This window comes from Thalassophryne amazonica, chromosome 1, assembly GCF_902500255.1.
Source record: "Thalassophryne amazonica chromosome 1, fThaAma1.1, whole genome shotgun sequence".
NCBI lineage: Eukaryota > Metazoa > Chordata > Actinopteri > Batrachoidiformes > Batrachoididae > Thalassophryne > Thalassophryne amazonica.
The window spans coordinates 85,450,992-85,470,240 of record NC_047103.1 but is presented as its reverse complement, the minus strand read 5'-3'; the positions used below and the strand labels follow the sequence as shown (position 1 = coordinate 85,470,240).

General features: G+C 40.3%; 2 long non-coding RNA genes across 2 annotated transcripts in view; one reads left to right on the top strand and one right to left on the bottom strand.

Moving 5' to 3' along the window:
- The window catches only part of LOC117512191, a 19,125-nt gene extending 12,209 nt beyond the window's left edge, over window positions 1–6,916 (top strand). The window contains exon 3 of the long non-coding RNA XR_004561237.1: window positions 6,197–6,916. This is a non-coding gene — a long non-coding RNA (uncharacterized LOC117512191). The remainder of the gene's footprint in view (window positions 1–6,196) is intronic.
- On the bottom strand, window positions 6,191–19,249 carry LOC117512185. The gene is made up of 3 exons (XR_004561236.1): window positions 19,237–19,249; window positions 11,238–11,243; window positions 6,191–6,329 (listed from the first exon to the last, which is right to left on the bottom strand). It is a non-coding gene; the product is annotated as an uncharacterized LOC117512185 (long non-coding RNA).

The following is a 19,249-nucleotide window of genomic DNA, read 5'->3' as shown; positions in this document are numbered from 1 at the left end:
CAGGAATGTCTTATATGATCTGTTAGAACATTTCCCCACTCAACAAGCCAAATTCTTGCAGTTGTTTGTAATAAAATGCTCACAATGACACACAGTCCTCCACAACAGCTCACAGCCACTGGACAATGAGTTACCGAAGTCACGAGAAGTGGATACGCTGCACTCAGCTTTTGTCACGCAGAGATCATGCCCCTAATTATACATAATGTTGTGGCTTAAAACATCTTAAACTAAGAAGTTAGAAAAAAAAATCCCATCTTGTATAGATGACATTCGTGTGCCTTAATAGAGAGAGTGGCGACATGACGAGTCGAAAAAAAAAAGGTCACGTGACTCCTGGTGCCATCTTGGTTCCAAAATAGTGTTCGCTGTTAATCTGTCTGCATGTAAATCCATCTAATTTATTTATTTATTCACTGAAAATGACAGGTTGCTATGCATTTGGAGGCACAAATAGACACAGCAAGGGCTTCAAGATGTACAGATTCCCTTCACATCCCAACAGAAGAAAAATTTGGGAAAATGAAGTCAGTCGTGTGGGATGGAAGTGACATCATCGTCAAAGCTTTGCGAGGTAAATTTATTGTTCAGTCCCATGTACAGTAAAACTCACCTAAACTGTCATCCTATAAGCCAGACATTCGTAGTCACTGGACAAAAAAGTCCCAAAGTTTTGTAGTGTTTTCCATGTAATAAACACCGTATACGTATAACAGATTTTGTATAACGACTTTTCGCGCACATCAGATAAAATGTCCTGTCCAATCACAGTGTATTTCCATTAAAAACATAAAGCAGTCTGGATGTGCAAAGTAACAGAGGTACAAATTAACGTTCAGTGCTGGCACTCGCCAATTTAAAGAAAGTGGGACGGGAGTCATTTCTGTGATTAAATGTACAATCATATATTTTTTTCACACCGTGTTCAGACTCGGCTCTGCAGCCTGACATGCACTTGTTAAATCAGACACAAAAGGCTGTGATTTGATTTGATTTCTGCTTTTACTGCTTCGTCTTCCATCATATTATAATAGTTTTTACAGCGCACACACTGATTACAAATGGATCAGAAAAGTCCACACATTTACAGCACCAGTGGTGAGCACAGTTCCACTAATCGCTAATCATCGAAGATAATGTTTTTTATTATCGCATTAGCTTTTCAGATAACTTTGAAAACCATCATTGGACCAATTATCTTCCGATAAGTTTTGTTCTGATAGTTTTTAGACTGCTAACATTTTTGCTGACATAGCTTATTGTATTAGATGTGCAGTTCTATCCTCTACAAACAGAGCAACTCCTTCTAGAAGAAACCCTTCTGTCCTCTGCAGGCAAAGGAGAACTGGTTACAGAAAAGAAAAAAAATAATTTATTTTAACACACTGGCAATATCACCCAAGTCATCCAGAGGCATACAGTTTTAACTTATGGTTAAAATTTTAACCAAACTAATTTTGGACAAGTTATTTAAATTAACGTCACATCTGAACTTTTATAAAATGAAAATATCAGACATATGTTTTAGTTTTAAAGTAATGCACTAATTTGGAAGGTTTTAGTGTGGACATTGTGTATCCAGGTGCATTATGGGTATCTCAGTACATTCACGACAGAAGAAAAACATTTGAGACGCTCTGATCAGGCTCCACACGGAAAACAGCATTAAACTCTTTGTATATTGTGCCTGAACTCCCGTGATTATATTCTCTGGGTTTATAGACTTTGTTATTGTGTTTGTTTTATGTAAAAATGCCAGAAGAGGCCCAGGTTGCTTCTCAAAGCCAAAAACTCTGTTAAATTGTGATTCACATCATGTGATATAACCGGCGTCAAAATGCATAGAACATTGCCATCTACTGGCGACTGGTTATATCACAGTGTTGTCGACCACAGGATTTTAAAATTATCTGTAGGTCTCCAAAACCTGAGACACCACACATGTGGAGATTTAAAAAAAATCATAGATCCAACAGGTTTAATTGTATAGTGTTTTGTGTCAGTCACATGGTAAAAACAACACACACAAACAGATTTCACACACGAACATTCCCAGGTCAAACACCTCGCTTTCTGATTGGCTGCATGTCACATTTAGCTCCTCATGTCCTTCTTAACACACTACACATGGCAGGAATATCTGCCCTGATTGTCTGGGTGTCCTTAAGTTTGTCGGAAGGGGAAGATCGGGTCCAATATCGGCCTAATTATCTTGCCATGTGAACCAGGCTTGATGTCATGACACTTCACAGAGCGACTGATTGATCTGTTATAACACCGCACCAAGCCGCTAACCGATCGGATGTTATGACACCTCACAGAGTGACTGATTGATGCATTGTGACACTGCACCGAACATGTTTTCGCTATTATTTGATTTCTTTGTGCGACTGACATCGTTATTCAAGCATTCAAAAGGCAATTCCTATCACCACACAACTCCAGCCGCATACGAGAAAGTTTTTTTGACAGTTCTTGTTATTGAAAGAAACCTTGTCTCTCTAACCGGATAGTGTTGTGATGTCATCACGCGTGCGCTTAGGCGCTGTCTAGTGGGATCTTGAAAATTTCTTTCTTTTTTATATACAAATGAAAAAAATGACATATTTTACAAAAGCACATTTATTTATAAACACCAACACGTTACATTGATTCACTTGTGTTGGTTTTTACATAGAATGAATGAATCAACCAATCAGTATGAGCGGACGCTTAGTTTACCCATAATCCCTTTTGGCTTCTGTGTGTTAATGTTCAAATCTTCAGAATTAATGCATTATTTTAAAATTAACAGATATGTGTTAGATATCACTTTGTACTGTTAGATATCACTTTGTACATTTTAAGAGTTTACATGAATGTCTATCCGGAATAATTTTATTTATAAAGCAAAACAATAATCCAAACCTGCTTTCCGTGTCAAGACCTCTGCCTCATCACTGGACCACTGTATTCTGTCAAGGTAAATGATGCTTTTCTACAGCAGGGAGCAGAGTGCACAAAGAAGTGCTGGTTCATTGGCTGTTTGGGTTTGTGATCGCCGCTGGTTCTATTAGAAGCTTTGGTGGTGTTTAAACTCAAAATCAGCTTCTTAGTTGCTGAGAACATATTTGAGGCAAAATTGAACATTATCAATTATCTGTAGCTTCTGATAAAGATTTTAGGCAGTTTATCAGTTTACCATTAAAAAAATATAACTTTTCAGTTAGCTGATTACCAATTATCGAAGCTAACTTTTTGGTTAGCTGTGCCTACCACTGTACAGCACAAAGTCTGAAAAAGAGGAAAATGTTCACCTTACCTTCAATTGGAGGTGATTGTAAAAAAAAAAGCTTGTTGAGGGTCAAATTAGTCCATAATCAAGCATAATCCAGAGACGGAGAACTTTAAAAATGCCACGTACGTCATTGCATGACATGGAATTACAGAGCTGCAGAAGCATAAATCAGGATTTAAATTAATTAGACAAATCATCATAAATTGTAAATTTATGCAAATTTGATTTTTATATTTATTTTGATAGCACCTGTACCTGGGTGTGTTGTTGTATGTGGTTAAATGATTTTTAAAAATGTTGAAAACATTAAAGGTTCACTCAGTAGTTCAGCGCGGTTGGAACCAAAATGGTGCCATGTTCTGAGTTGATGCCACTCTCACATTTAAGGCACACTAGTTGACATGCAGGGGGCAACTACCTATAGAGAACAAAACTGTTTTTGTACCAGGCTGTAAACATATTTATTTCTACTCTAAAGCTGGACATTTTAACATAGAATTCAATGGGAACCTTCCTGCTTTTGGAGCCAGCCTCAATCATTCAGTCAGTCAAGGAACTGTAACTTTTTTCTTTTTCCGGGTGAGGTTCATCTGAGGCCATCAAATGTTACTGCTTGGCATCAACTGTGCAAAGGTTTGAATCAAATTTGATATGTTTAAATTGTGTTTTGTTGCAGAAACCTTTCACCCGTCTAGATTGTTTATTTATGTTTAAATAAATAAAAATAAATAATAATAATAATAAATAATTAAAAAATAAATAAAAACAAACTGAATCGCTGATGATCAACCATGCAAGAATTGCAAAAACCTCACTAAATCCAACAGCAGACCAAGCTCAGGAAACCAAATGAATAAATCATGCCATTTTTAATCACCAAAAATACATCCTGTGTTTTTAGAATGTTAAAATGGTTGCATATTTCAAATATTTGTGTATTTATTACATTTCATCAGTATGTATGAATATGTATTTATATACCCATAAATATCATCTTTGATAGAGATAGGGATGACATTTCTTTTTTCAAAAGTTTCAAACAATTTCCTCCAAACAGTAAACTTTTTCTTGAAATATTTGTATGATTTCATTTAATAACATAACCACATATTGCACTACGTATTGTATGTCAGGAAAAAAAATAACTTAATTATAGTTACAAAGATGACTGCAAAGTTTGGGGTTTTTGTATGTCAGTTTGACATTTTTATTATGAATTTATTCTTGATATACAAATAATGAAAGTTTATGAGTTCAATGGTACAATTATTTTATGAGGTGAAAGAGGAAATGTACCATTCAATGTGCTTCACTGAATGGTACATTTCCTCTTTCAACTTATGAAATATTCTTTCCATTGATTAAATGAAAAAACATTCATTATTTGTTTCATATAACGGCTTAAATTTTAATATTTTATTAATTTATAAACAAGAGAAAACACACTTATATTTCATTGGGCATCCCTGGTCCTCTGACATCAACAGGTTCCAAATACTCAAGCACAAAGTTTAAATAGCAGCCCAGTCCAGTCCAAAATTGTTGTCACTCAATTTGCAAAAACAGTCAGATAGTTTAAGAACAGTGCTGACGATGTAGTCCAAATCCGAAGACATGCACTGATGTCTTCATGTACACTGCCGTCTGCTTTTCTCAGTCCAGTGAAAATTTGCAACAGAAATTTGTTGAGCTCCTCATTCGACAGTGGTTCCACTTCACCTAGAGATGTCCCAGACGTCTTACGCTGTGGATTTGTTTTGTCTTTTGTCTTTAAACAATGAGCAGCGTCAATAAGTTGCCAAGTGCTTTCACCACTAGTGTGCACAAGCGGTGCGTGCAGTGGTCGTAGCGTGCAATGGTACAGATCATATGGAACCAAATTTCCATGCTGAACGGAACACAATGGCAAATTGGACAAATGATCAATATCACATGACATACAATCGACCAATCAAATGACAAGGATCTATTCATATAAATTCGATTCTTTCTTTTGACAGTGGCCTTAATACTTTGTACTAAATTATTTTCAGCAGCATCAGGTATGTTGTCCTACAAACCTGCAACTCCTCACTGACGTCTGCAGTTCTTAATGCTTCAAAAATGATTAAGAAAAGTGTTGCATGTCAGCTGGGTGCCATTACACAATGAATTTGTTGCTATTTAACAACTTGTCTTCATCTGTCATAAAAGCTTAGGAACCAGTTTTGTGTGTGTGTGTGTGTGTGTGTGTGTGTGTGTGTGTGTGTGTGTGTGTGTGTGTGTGTGTGTGTGTGTGTGTGTGTGTGTGTGTGTGTGTGTGTGTGTGTGTGTGTGTGTGTTGTTCACAAAAAGCCACCTCGTGACCTGTATGCTATCTTGAGATCCATAATTTGACCTCAAACATAAAAATAGTTGTTGTTGACTTGTCTTATTTGGCCTTTTATGTGATGACCGATCTTCGTAGGATTATCTGTGCCTGAGAATATATATGTGTAATCCATACTGCTTGTTATTCCAACTGAGAGCAGATTTTTAAATCGCGTTTGTTTCTACCAGGAGACGTGTAGGTGGGCTGTGGTGGGGACATACAGCTAAGAAAATCTTATTGGTCTCAGCTTTGGTCTACTTTCTGTGAGCTCCTGCTGACCTTTGGGGTGTAGATATCCACATCACTGACAACACTGGATCTGCTCTGTCACTCCTTGCCTGTACATACCAACTTCTACTACTTGTAAAGGAATCAAACCCTTTGGCACTCATATAGCCAGCACTATGCAGAAACATTCTCTGGCATGCTTTGAAATGCAGAATATTATAAACTATAATGAAATAAAATCTGTTCTGTTTTGTTAAAATAATCACGTACATAAAAAAAAAGAATTATGCTGAAGTTGTTCATAATGACAAGAGATAAGGAGGAGAGGGCTGAAGCTCAAGACTTTTAATATGTGCACATTTTTACTTGCATGCTACACTGAAAATCATCTAGCAATGAAAGGGTTTGATGTGCAAAGTGCAGCTGATTTTTACTGTATGCTTGCAGGCTGTCTGTAGAGTAAAACACTGAATTCTTCCATTCTTATGGGAGAGTCATATTTATATATATTCATATATAAACACATACTACTTCCACATCATGAAAGAGAGGAATTCTGGATAGCTGAAATTATAGAGATCCAAGGTGATCTAATAATATACTGTTCATTTGTATTTTGGTTTCAAACAGCTGTAACTAAGTGATGCATGTACATCAGCTGCTCTTTCCAAATATTAAGGAATGAGTGAGTTAGGGTTTTTTTTTTTTTTTCTGGCCAGTGCTTCAGAGATGTTAAATCAAATACATCTGAAATATTAAGAATTCTGCTTTTGCCTGGCTGGGACAAATTACTGTCAACACATCTAACTGCAATTTTGGACAACAGCTACATCATGGATTTTTTTTTCTTTTTTTTTCAGTGTGTTAAGAACTGTGACAGCAGCATACATGGACTGAAAACTAACATGAGTTCTTTGATGAAAAAAAAAAAGGTTTTGAACAATTCTTAAAGGGGTCATATTATACACATTTCTTCCAAACTAATATATTTCACAAGATGTCTTAAAACAGATGTTAATGTTTGTAGCCAAAAATATCGCACAGACAAAAAAATGAATAAAACGGCTGTCTGAAGTCACTGACTACGTTTACATGCAGCCAATAACCCTTTCATAACCGGAATATTAGCAATAACCCGGTTGCGCACGGCCATGTAAACACCCGCAAAAACCCGAATATGCTCATATTCCGAATATGACCCCGGGTTACTCCTTTTCTAACCCGAATATCAGGTCATATAAACGCGCATTGGAATATCCCCATAGAAAGGAACATTATTTTGTGTTCTGCGCATGTCCTGTCCGCAAGGAACCTTGGTCTTTTGAGTACGACAGCTACTTGTATGCGGCGCACACAAGCATGGGGAAATCCAGACGCGGCAGCACAGCACCACACTTTTAGAGCGAGGAGGAAACCGAGTACTTCATTAGTATCATGAAAGACATGAATATAATATCTGTTATTGACGGTAGAAAGTACCGAGATAGCGACATTTACAAGAAGGTGGCCGAAAAGTTACGCGAAGCAGGATTTGCACGAACGCCAGACTAAATCAAGCACCGGTGGAAGACGTGCGTCGCTGTTTAGATGGGAATATTCCAAATGATACCAATGACCATGTATACAGGAGTAACTCTGTCTGCTTAAGCATGTAAACGGGTTATTCCTAATGATTCAGAAACCAGAGTATTGACCTTATCCCGAATATTAACGGCATGTAAATGTAGCCGGTGTAACAGGCCCACCCGTTGGGATGGGACACGATTAGGACATGTCTGCTTGTGTCGGGTGCTTCTTGCAGACAGTAAGAGACAATGACCCTATTTTTAAGCGTGCAAAACAGCAGACAAGAAGTTGAAGAAGTTGGAAATCACCACAGCTGAAACTGCTGTGGTCAGCATTCATGCTGCACACCATCCCCAGCAGCTGGCATAATGTGTCAGCCTGCTTGACCTGATATTATGGTGTTCTGGTTCCATGGCATAGTTTTGGTCATGTTGAAACCCCCAGATTTATTGTATTGCACTGGCTAGGGTCATCTTTTTTTAAACAAGGATACAAAAGGTGTTTGGATGCATCCTTGAAACATCATTTCTCCAGATTTGTCATGTGCATAGTCCAGACAATAGTCCGGACCCGATTTCCGATTAAATAATTTAAATTTTGTGTCGGGTCATCCTGTGTGACACCAGATTAATGACCTGTGTTCAGAAAAGTCAAAAGGTGTCCATCACTTTCCCACAGACTAAACACAGGTGCTGCACAGCGCACAGTCAAAGTCAGTGGGCGTGTCTCACAGAGCAGGCCAGAGTCCATATATGGGCTGCAGTGACATATGTCACTGAAGTCTAAAACAAGCCATTTCTGGCCGAAATCTTGCTGATAGCAGGATAGCTTAAACATGTACAGTCATAGAATGATGGGACTTGAGAATGTTTAAAATGAAACCACAGCCATTCTTCCTGAAATTTAATTTTTTTTCACAATATGACCCCTTTAATAATGTGTATTCTGGATTCCCACTGAACCAGAGAATAAGCATTTTTATGACAATATAATACTAGGCTGATTACCATGTTTGCATTATTCACAGCAAATGTTCAAGAAAGATAAAGGAGGAAATGATGATGCCCTGGATTATGTTTATATGACATCATTATCAATGGCTAACATTTATAATATTTAAAAATATTTCTCCAGTAAACTTTCAAATAAACTCTTTGAATGCAATCCATGAAGCCCAGAGTGTGATGTTTGTTGTGACTGATGTTAAGGCAAAAAAATAAATAAATAAAAGAAAGACCCATGGACAGTAAAGCTATAGTGTGTAGGTATTTAAGGATGTTTGTGAGGAGAAATGGCATATAGCATTCATAACCATTTACTCTTTAGCTTATAATTACATGCAACAAGGAATGTGTGTTCATAAGCTTATAATTAGAGGGTGACACGGGAGTAGATTTTCACTCCTGTCCCGTCTCACTCCCACAGAAAAATTCCTGTCCCATCCCAATCCCGGGCCAGAGTAAAAAAAAAAAAAAAAAAAAAAATTCTGTCCCGTCCCACTCCTGGTAAAATGACTCCCGCTCCCATTCAGAATGACTCCCGCTTCTGTACCGCTCCCATTTTTTCCTCCTTTTAGTTTTTAGGCTTTAGTTTTCTACAGTTTTATTTCAGAAGATGTGGCAACTTGAAGATTTCATCTGTGGTAATACAGGGAGGCACTTATTGCCTTAATACAAATTTTAAAAAAACTTCACTAAAAGACAAAAAACATAAATAATGCATGGCCTGTGGTCTTATAGTTTTTCAAAATGTGGTGGTGATGGACACATAATGATCCTGACATTTACTTTGTCTTCTATTTCTGTAACTGCAGATTGTATGAAGCCAACATTTTTCATCTTTTGTGAGGTCAGCTTTATTTTTATTTATTTTTTGTCAATATATCCATTCCTATATTTAAGGCCTGCATCATTTTCCAATAAAAAAAGGTTTGGACAGGGCAGTTTATTCTAAATATAAGAATTAATTCATCAGTTTTACAGCCAGTTTTCTTGAGAAATGTCAGGGGATGAATACATGAACATTTCCAACTCACTGAATATTTCTTAGACTTCATTTATATCAATCATTCAAAAATACAAACAGTGTGGTACTTTATGGTATATCTGTGTCAGGTAGGCAGTTCTCAAAAACTAAATGTCCATGCCGGAAGAAGACAAGTGAGGGAAGCCACCAAGACAACTCTGGAAGAATGTTTGGCTTCTGTGGGTGTGAGTGGAAAGTAGAAACTGGGAATAGTGCAACATTTTTATTTTTATCTTAATTTTACATACAGTTCCTACTTTTTTCTGATTTGTGATTGTTTCTGTTGCATTTCTGAAATTACAGAACTGCTATAAAGAAAAGTGTTAACATGTTATTGTTTTTTCAGACTTTGTACAACAAACACAAAGACCAAACTCTTATGAAAAAGGAAAAAATACACAAACGTGCAGGAAAAACTGAACAATGCAGACTGATTTGACGCTAATGATTTTTAAAATAATAAGAGGTAACTTGAAATAAATGAAACGCAGAGCCGCAGCCTTATAACTTAATAACAAAACTCAGCAGCTTGTATTTTTATTCTGACTAGAATTCATTTCCTGTTTTTTCTCCTCCTCAGTCACATTTTGTGGTTGAACATAAAACGACATTAAGCCATCTAAAATAAATATCTTTGGAAAAATAACAGAGTTCTCTGCTGCTTTATGTGATTTCTGCTTCTGAACATCACTGCAGAGTTCCTCCACATCAGGTTTTTTTTAACTCGCGTGTGTGATTTTTATGACGTTCATTCATATATTCTCATCTTTAAGGAATTTTGACCATTTATTTCATCTCATGAATTCAGTATTAATGTGCACACAGTGTGAACAGGACGTACCGACAGATCAGTGCCATGTTTTGTTTCTTGTAAGGTGTTTCTTCATTCTGCTCTCAGCGCTCTCTCTGTGTGCACTGACCGAAGCAGCTCATACCCCTCCCCTGCCCCTCCTCACAGCGAGCCGACTCACACACACATACACGCACACACACACACAGACGGCTGCAGCGATTGGACTCAGTCCTAATTTTAGACGGCTTTAAGCAAAGTTGCCCGCATTGTTTTTGGCGTCTTTTTCAAAAATTGATCACCTAAATAACAGCAGGACAGCTCGCTGCCTAAAATCTTGGTGCCCGCGCCCATCTGCTCCTGTGAACTTTTAATCCCGTACCGTCCCAATCACGTGATAAATAGCAAAACTGACTCCCATCCTATGGGAATCCTCAACCTGGTCTCACGGCAAGTCGTGATTCAGCAGCACAAAAATATACATTAATCTATTGGTTTGTGATATTGTGACAAAAAGTGCCTCATTTTTGTCACGGCAGCACAAATTCATTACAATTCATTCCATGATGGCTGCACGAAATTAAAAGTGAAGGGGGGGGTGATTATGGTTAGGGTGGGGGGAAAGAGTAAGATTAGGTTATGGTTAAGGTTAGGGTCGGGGGTAGGAGTAGGGTTGGGAATAGTGAGTTAAATAAAACCCTGTCACGAAAATTTGACTCATTTCGTCATGGGAGCACAAAAAAAAAACAAAAAAAAAAAAAAACGAGACTGGGCTGGAATCCCACGGGAATCCCATGACCCGTGGGATTCCAGAAAAATGTCCGCCTCTACTTAGAATATCTACATGAGAACAAGCCCCCTCCTGGTGGATGCCATGCTGCACCACCATGTTGATACAGTAACCTAAAAGGGACATAGTAACTGCATCTTTGGCATTATGTAGTGTGGCAAGAAAATTGAAGAAAAAAATAAAAGGAATCAGTGGTTGCTCCCCTATACACTGTCGACTGCTTGCACAAGAGAACCCTAATTTTTGTTCAGTATTGGACAGGGTTCTAGCTACAGTGGGAGATGCTGGGAAGTACCACCCAGTACTGCAAATTTCATCCTGGCTCTCGGTTTCAAATTGGCTGTACCGCCCAGGACAACAAATGTGTTGTGTGTTGGGGGGGTTTGGCTGGACATTTTGGTGTTCTTTTCTTTTCTTTGCTCTCCAGGTGGTATGCAAACTGGTTTTTGTCTGTGGAGAAGGTGCTGGCAGAAGAGTCCTTCACCCTCATCAGTATGATTTGCAGCACCTGTGGATGGTGCTCATGTGTAACCTTAAAGACTTTCAGCTGAAGCAGATAATGAGATGGCGTTCTGCATTTAAGCCATGAGTGATTCAAGCAGAATTGCCGGGAACTCGACCTTGTGACGTTCGTTTGTGAGACGCTGAGGACCGCGCCTGGGTTTGACACATCGTGCCTGTGAAGGAGGACAGGTGAGGGACACATGCTGTCAGCACACATCAGAGGTGATTGATTGTCTGAATAAGTGTTAACAGTAATTTGGTATTTTGTTACGCAGTATATGTGAATATTGATGAGAGTTGTGCAGCTCGCTTCTCACGGCCGTGGCATGCGGACAGATGATCCTCCACCTGTTGTGAGAAGCTGCTCATTTACATAAAGCTTAAATTCAGACCTGAATGTGTTGCTGATAGTGTGTGCCTTTGAAGGATATTAGTTGTAGCTGTTGACTTACCTCACCTCTTCTATCCTTCACAGAGTCAGTTTGTCGTGTCCACCTGGGGGGTGTTTGGCGGTGAATGTGAGTCCAGAAGTGCCAGGCTTCGATCCCTTTGGGCGCGGGAGAGCACGCCGTCCTTCACTCCGCCAGACAAATGCACTTTATGTTGTACACCGAGTTTTGCACAAGAGGGGGATAATAAAATTGTTTTGTTTTTTGGAACCGCTTTCTGGTTATTTAGCGCTGGGTTCAGTCAGACGCAGGTCTGCGCCTCAACTCACGTCGGCACATAACAAAATGAACTGAAATGTTGCTGAAAAACTTTCAATTTGATCATATTTCAAGCTTATAGAGTCATACTTTCATTTTATTTTGCCATTTCAACAAAATAATTAAAGAAATAAGAAATGCATTTCTCATTTTCTTCGTGTCGAATCAGCTACAAACAGCAGAGATCAGCAGTCAGCGGCACTGAGCAGTTTGTGATCCACACCGCTGAAAGCAGATCAGAGGTGAGAGACGTGTGCGTCTCTCTCCACTCTGACTTAACCCTCTGGGGTCCGAGGGCATTTTTCGGACAGTTCACTCGCCTGGCGTAAATGTTTTATTATTGCTGTTAACACCTCTCCCTGCATCCCACAATCAAGTTTTATGTCTCTTTTTTTCAGGACAACCTGTGCTGTTACGGTTTGGGTGCGAGATTGAAGCCGACCCAGGGTTTGATCTGGACCCAAACACAAGGAAGCAGAGAAGGATAGAAGGAATAACTGATATTTAATTACACACAGATCAACAGAACAACTTATAAGTCAGGCGGTCTGTAGAGTGGAGGACACGGCCCGCTCCAGGTGGTAGAACAGCTGGAAGCCACAGCGAGAACTGGACCAGAAGGGGAGCTGGCACCAGGTGGCCGCGACGGAGCTGAGTTTCTGAGGAGGAGGAGAGGCTGAGGTGAGTCCAAACACTTTATAACGCAGACTGTTATTTTAAGAGTGTTCACAGTCAGATTTACACAGCAAATACTTCCAAGCTGAGTTTAGCATCAAACACTTCACCGGCAGGTGCAGAGCAGAGAAAGTTCCAGATACAAGCTGCAGGTAGAAGCTGATCAAACAAATTGGCATAGCAGCTCAAACAGGGAGGCGCAAGGGAACGCCAAAGTTGCAGGCTCTATAACGGGAGATAGAGAACCTGGATTACCTCAGGAAGTGTGCTGTCTGATGGCTGAACAGTAGTCATCCTCAGCAAATCCTCCTCTTCACCAGAAACATGATCATCAAACACGAGTCGGCCTCAGCATCAATGTAACATCATCAAGTGAAAAGTCTCTGGCAATCAACAACTGCATCACCAAGCTTTAAATGCAGCAGCTCCTGATCAGGTGGAAACGAGCTGCAGCTGAGGTCTCCAGATGCTCAGATCCGCTTGCGCGCCACCTGGTGGAAATAAAGAAAACAACAGCCAGCCAAACAGCCCAGTCCATGACAGTACCACCACCACCACCACCACCCCCCCACCCCCACCCCACCACCCCCACGGGGAGCCTCCTGGCGAACATACAGACCCGAAACCGGAATGGCACACCCGTCAAGGGTCCATGGCAGAGACAGGGTGGAGCCACGCGGCCCGACGGTCCACGGCTGAGAAGATGCGGTGCGACCATCCAGGGTCCATGGCGGAGACAAGGGCGGAGCCATGCAGGCCAATGGGAAAGGCACATCCTAGGAACATAGGTCAGGTCAGCGAGGAGACAATAAGACATGGCTGTGGAGCGTTTGCTGAAGAAAAAAAAAATGCAGTCCAACAACCAAAAAAGTCCCGTAAACCACTTCAAAAATAAATCAACAAAAAGTAATCCAACGCCCCCGGAGGACATGCATGGTCCAACACCCCCCAGAGGACATTCACAATCAAACCCTGGGAGTAATAACCACAGCCGAGGAACAATCGAGGTCCAAAGTCACTTGTGGGAGCATCCAACGCCTCCCAGAGGACATCACAATCAACTGGGAGAAAACAAAAAATGAAAAAAACAATGACCCATTGCCCCCCCAGAGGACATTTACAGTCAAACCCCAGGGGGAAAAACTGGGAGAAAACAAAAAATGAAAAAATGACCCATTGCTCCCCAGAGGACATTTACAATCAAACCCCAGGGGTGAAAACTGGGAGAAAACAAAAAATGAAAAAACGACCCATTGCCCCCCAGAGGACATTTACAATCAAACCCCAGGGGGAAAAACTGGGAGAAAACAAAAAATGAAAAAACGACCCATTGCCCCCCAGAGGACATTTACAATCAAACCCCAGGGGGAAAAACTGGGAGAAAACAAAAAATGAAAAAACGACCCATTGCCCCCCAGAGGACATTTACAATCAAACCCCAGGGGGAAAAACTGGGAGAAAACAAAAAATGATCCAACACCCCCCAGATGACATTTACAATCAAACCCTGGAAGGGTAATAATCATGAACACACCTGAGTCCAAAGAGCTGCGCTTCCGCCCGCCTGTGTGTCCACTCAAACAGACCACCAAACATACTACAAACTAGTATTCAACCCCTAACACCAAAACAACCCACACCAAAAAACAGATAATCGACCAATGAAAAACTGAGTGATGATTGGTCTACAACGTCAAGTTCAGAAAAATAAATTTTTTTTGTTTTTGTTTTTAGAATGACATCACTCCGAAGCAGATTTGTCACGTACAAGACCCGACTACTGTCTGTGGAATAATAAGAGGGCCGTTGGGCGAAAACCAATGAACACTGCATCAGAAATGATGCACAGGTCTCTACACTACCAGCATATGGCTCTGAGTGACAAATTAAAGGCTCGGGAGCTGAAACAATGGATGTTGGATCTACCTGCACGGGAGGAGGCGGGGCCGCCGTTGAAACGGCAGGGAGCGATGTGACTTGAGCTGCGAGCTCTGTAATGCGAGTGTCAGCATGTTTAACCTGGGCAGAGAGTGTTTGTAATTAATCCCAGATTGAATCCAAAAACTGTTGCCTCTTTCCCTGGAACCGGAGCAACTCTGCTCCCGCTGGGTCCATTTTATGGCCAGAGACTTCTGTTACGGTTTGGGTGCGAGATTGAAGCCGACCCAGGGTTTGATCTGGACCCAAAAGCAAGGAAGCAGAGAAGGTTAACACAAAGTAGTTAAAAAATAATCGCGGGCCACTTTTTCATGTCTTCCCACTCTGTTACGACCTGGATGAGCCAGAGTCATTCCCTTTGAGCTTTTCAAAAAGGTTTTTGTTTCTACCCATGTAATATCTTGTTCTGTATTGAAAACACCGCTCACCAGAAGTCCTAAGACAAAACGGAAATGCCTCTGTTGTAAAAGTGGGTGGGGCTGAATAAGGTGAATAGGTTGAAAAAGCATGTTTTTCACCAGATTTGAACAGCAGTACCACTTCAGCTCTTTTCATTTTGTAAGGAAATCTCCCAGTCATAATGACAAGTTAGAGGTGTAAGTTGAAGGTTTAATTACACAGTTATATTTTTGATCAGACATATCAAAATTATTGTGATCAGTTGACTTTTTCCTTTTAGTTTGTGTATTATATCAATATTTACAGTAGTGTTCAGAATAATAGTAGTGCTATGTGACTCAAAAGATTAATCCAGGTTTTGAGTATATTTCTTATTGTTACATAGGAAACAAGGTACCAGTAGATTCAGAAGATTCTCATAAATCCAACAAGACCAAGCATTCATGATATGCACACTCTTAAGGCTATGAAATTGGGCTATTAGTAAAAAAAAAAAAAAAGTAGAAAGGGGGTGTTCACAATAATAGTAGTGTGGCATTCAGTCAGTGAGTTCATCAATTCTGTGTAACAAACAGGTGTGAATGAGGTGTCCCCTATGTAAGGATGAAGCCAGCACCTGTTGAACATGCTTTTCTCTTTGAAAGCCTGAGGAAAATGGGACGTTCAGAAGACAGCGTAGTTTGATTAAAAAGTTGATTGGAGAGGGGAAAACATATGCAGGTGCAAAAATTTATAGGCTGTTCATCTACAATGATCTCCAATGCTTTAAAATGGACAAAAAACCAGAGACGCGTGGAAGAAAATGGAAAACAACCATCAAAATGGATAGAAGAATAACCAGAATGGCAAAGGCTCACTTATTGATCAGCTCCAGGATGATCAAAGACAGTCTGGAGTTACCTGTAAGTGCTGTGACAGTTAGAAGACGCCTGTGTGAAGCTAATTTGTTTGCAAGAATCCCCCACAAAGTCCCTCTGTTAAATAAAAGACGTGCAGAAGAGGTTACAATTTGCCAAAGAACACATCAACTGGCCTAAAGAGAAATGGAGGAATATTTTGTGGACTGATGAGAGTAAAATTGGTATTTTTGGGTCCAAGGGCTGCAGACAGTTTGAGACGACCCCCAACCTCTGAATTCAAGCCACAGTTCACAGTGAAGACAGTGAAGCATGGTGGTGCATCATGATATGGGTGTTGTGAAAGTGTCGTGACACGGACCCACCACAGGGGGCGTTAATGAACGGACAATGGATAAGCCAAAAGTAACAATTTAATGTTGTGAATCGCACAACGACGTACAGACAATAACAATATGGTGACTGTCAATCATACACCAGGTGACGTGTGGGCAGGCTCGACGATAGAAGACACCTGGCGAGAGGAGAGCCGGATCCCACACAGCTTCCACCACCAACGGAGCTGAAGAACACCGGAGCCACCAAGCCCTGCGCCCCAGGTGGCCGCTGTCTTCAGCAGTCAGACCCGGTACTGCTGGCAGAGAACAGAGACAGTCCTGATGAGTGTGAGTTCGCACACTCAGTAATCCCACAGTCTGTATACAATTAGGAGGGAGAACCTCCACCTCCAATCACACACTCGTGCAGCTCCTGTCTAACCACTTATCTGGTTGGGGTGTGAAGCGACGCCGTCGCTGATCACACCAAACGCCAATCCCACAGATAAGGCAACACCCACAGGAAAATGGCTGCAAAGAAGTTCAGACTATTAGTCAGTGTTAAGTACAGCAGAGAATATTACCTGAATGGTAGCTGATTTCTCGGCGGGGAGGTGGAGTTGCAGTCCGGCCTTTATGGTGGTGGTGATGAGTAGTGGATGAGTGACAGCTGGTACGGATGATGAGTGACAGCTGTCACTCCTGGTCGCTCCGACGCCCTCTCGTGCTTGAAGCCCGCACTTCAAGCAGGGCGCCATCTTGTGGTGGTGGGCCAGCAGTACCTCCTCTTCAGCGGCCCACACAACAATGGGCATGTTTCTCCTACTATGGTGTTGGGCCTATATATCGCATACCAGGTATCATGGATCAGTTTGGATATGTCAAAATACTTGAAGAGGTCATGTTGCCTTATGCTGAAGAGGACATGCCCTTGAAATGGGTGTTTCAACAAGACAATGACCCCAAGCACACTAGTAAATGAGCAAAATCTTGGTTCCAAACCAATAAAATGAATGCCTGGCAGATGTGAAGAAATCATGAAAAACTGTGGTTATACAATTAAATACTAGTTTAGTGATTCACAGGATTGCTAAAAAAAAAGCAGTTTGAACATAATAGTTTTGAGTTTGTAGCATCAACAGCAGATGCTACTATTATTGTGAACATCCCCTTTTTTACTAATAGCCCAATTTCATAGCCTTAAGAGTGTGCATATCATGAATGCTTGGTCTTGTTGGATTTGTGAGAATCTACTGAATCTACTGGTTCCTTGTTTCCCATGTAACAATAAGAAATATACTCAAAACCTGGATTAATCTTTTGAGTCACATAGCACTACTATTATTCTGAACACTACTGTATATTCATCAGTTTCTCTAATAAACATGGAATCTGAAAAGTTCATCCTCATTTTCCTGTTTTCCCAAGAACTCCTATTAGAAGGTACAATTGAACTGATCTTTTCCCCACATGGGCAAAATATTCATTAAAATGATCTACTGTAGCTTTCTTTTTCTTGACCTCTGTATCAGTATTTGAGTAAAAATATGTTGGATAATCTTTGACAACTTTTTTATTTTTTTTGATAATTTCACTAAAGAGCTTCCAAGTACCTTTGATGTTTGTTCTGTTTTTTTCCCAACAAATCACTGTAATACTGCTTTTTGCAAGCTCTCTTGATACTGGTTAACTTGTTTTTATATGTCTTGTATTTACTCTCAGCCACAGTTGTTCTACACTTTTAAAATTGTTTGTACAAAAATGTTTTCTTTTTGCATGCATTCAGCAGTCCCTTAGTGATCCAAGGTTTATCAGTAGTTTGCTTGCATCCCACGTTTGGTATCAGTGTACAATGTTTATCGTACAATCGGTCGATGTCTTCAATGAAGGTGCCACACAAGTCTTGGTGTAATAAATCCGCTCTAAGATTGGCCATAGATTCCTCAGTTATTTTCCTTTTAAAATTTGGAGTGCCATCATGATCAACTTTATCACCTAAAGAGTTATAAACAACATAAACCGGCAAGTGATCACTAATATAACTAATACCACTGGAAAAGCTCCTTCTCATCTAACCATGTCCTTTAGGTCCTTCAGACATTTTCAGTAAAATGGTTCATGGGAGCATGAGCATGACTAAAACCTTTCAGCTTCTGGTGGTGCCCTCTAAGCCTCTACATGTTCAGGAGTTGTTTAAAATGAGGGAGTCCAGTTATTTGCGAGGAACATTGATATTTTAAAGAAGAAAGATTCGAACTACTGTTAAAAGTCATTGTGTTTCTGTAAAAGGTGTTAGAATTTGGAATAATTGTTCTGATAGCATTAAATCATGTGGTACATTGGTAAGTGTTAAAAGGCTCCACGATGTCTGTTAGAAAACTATCCGACCTTTTTATTTTTTGCAAAAAGCATATGGATTTGAATCACGTGTGATTGCATCAGCCAAGGTTGAACCTTCGTGCGCATGCGTGAGTTTTTTCACGCCTGTCGGTTGCGTCATTCGCCTGTGAGCACGCTTTGTGGGAGGAGTGGTCCAGCCCCCTCGGCAGATTTTCATTGTCAGGAAAATGGCTGAGCGACTGCCACTTTGCTGCATCAAAATTTTTTCAGAAACTGAGAGAGACAGCCAGGTGGAAACCATTCGGAAAATTCAGATGGCTTTCGGTGAAGACCTTATGGGCATCACGCAGATTAAGAAATGACGAAACGACCAAATCATTTCTAAAGTTAAGGTTGTGTTGATCCGGGACGTCGTCTGACTACCAGAGAAATGGCAAGAGAGGTGGACATAGCACTTTTTCGGCACATTACACTGTTACAGGAGAT